Source organism: Amblyraja radiata, chromosome 4, assembly GCF_010909765.2.
Source record: "Amblyraja radiata isolate CabotCenter1 chromosome 4, sAmbRad1.1.pri, whole genome shotgun sequence".
NCBI lineage: Eukaryota > Metazoa > Chordata > Chondrichthyes > Rajiformes > Rajidae > Amblyraja > Amblyraja radiata.
The window spans coordinates 77,516,490-77,518,369 of NC_045959.1; positions in this window are offsets into that span (position 1 = coordinate 77,516,490).

The following is a 1,880-nucleotide window of genomic DNA, read 5'->3' on the forward strand; positions in this document are numbered from 1 at the left end:
ATTTTCTTAGATTTCGCATTGTGGTAGTTCATTATAAACATTTCCAGGACATTGTAAACTTTAATTCTGAAATCCTGCTTATGTTTAATACGAAGTGACAAAGCAAAGCAGTTTCAGCAGGCAGGCTAAGCACTGGAGAAGTTGCAGCAGGACTGTGAGTAATTAAATGGGCTGAAGTTCTGAAATTACAAAGTCAGCACTTTCAAAAATTAAGTAATGAAGAGAAATCCTGATCCAAGCATTAAATTTCTTGGCAAATTAATTTTTGCATTTGTCAGGTTTCAAGTGCCGCAGATAATTAGAGGTCAAACTATCCCAGAGGTTCCATTTCTTATCTGCCTCTATTAAATAAAGAGAACACAAAAGGACATTGAAGTACTAACTGTCATGTGTTCTATGAAGGTTGTTTTATTCACTCTATACCCTCTTGTACATTATGGACAAAAAGGAGCAGGAATGCTGCTTCATCATCTGATTTTACAGACAGAAAACAGGTGTAATTGGGCAATTTCATGGATCAATGTCCTGCCCACCAATGACGCCTAAAAGACATCTGACCCAAACAGGCCCAAAAACAGGTAATCAGCCTTTTTAATAATGCCTGCTGTAGCATCTTGGATGGGGAATTACAGCTGCCGGGCAGAGCAGACATTCTCTCTACTCCACTCATACCTTCCAGATGTGGACGGATACTCTGAATCATCACTCATACAATATAGAACAGTACAGGACAGGAACAGGCCCTTCAGCCTACAATGTCTGTGTCGAACAAGTCAGGTTAAACTAATCTCCTCTGCCAGCACGTGATCCATATCCCTCCATTCACTGCATATTCACATGCCTATCTAAATGCCTCTTTAATGCCACTATCGTATCTGCCTCCATGGCACCCCTGGGAGTGCCTTCCCAACACCCACCACTCCTTGGAAAAAACTTGCTACATATTTGGTGCAGTTCCCAGCTATGCTCCATTCACACAAAATGGAAGATAAACAATTAATCTGGGAGAGCCACACTATGGATGGACAGGAGTTATAACCATAAAACCATATAACCATATAACAATTACAGCACGGAAACAGGCCATTTCTGGCCGTACAAGTCCGTGCCGAACACTTATTTTCCCCTAGTCCCATCTACCTGCACTCAGACCATAACCCTCCATTCCTTTCCCATCCATATACCTATCCGATTTATTTTTAAATGATAAAATCGAACCTGCCTCCACCACTTCCACTGGAAGTTCATTCCACACAGTTACCACTCTCTGAGTAAAGAAGTTCCTCCTCATGTTACCCCTAAACTTCTGTCCCTTCATTCTGAAGTCATGTCCTCCGGTTTGAATCTTCCCTACTCTCAATGGGAAATGCTTATCCACATCAATTCTGTCTATCCCTCTCATAATTTTAAAGACCTCTATCAAGTCCCCCCTTAACCTTCTGCGCTCCAAAGAATAAAGACCTAACTTATTCAACCTTTCTCTGTAACTTAGTTGCTGAAACCCAGGCAACATTCTAGTAAATCTCCTCTGTACTCTCTCTATTTTGTTGACATCCTTCCTATAATTGGGCGACCAAAATTGTACACCATACTCCAGAATTGGTCTCACCAATGCCTTGTACAATTTTAACATTACATCCCAACTTCTATACTCAATGCTCTGATTTATAAAGGCTAGCACACCAAAAGATTTATTTACCACCCTATCTACATGAGATTCCACCTTCAGGGAACTATGCACAGTTATTCCTAGATCCCTCTGTTCAACTGCATTCCTCAATTCGCTACCATTTACCATGTACGTCTTATTTGATTTGTCCTGCCAAGATGTAGCACCTCATACTTATCACCATTAAACTCTATCTGCCATTTTTCAGCCC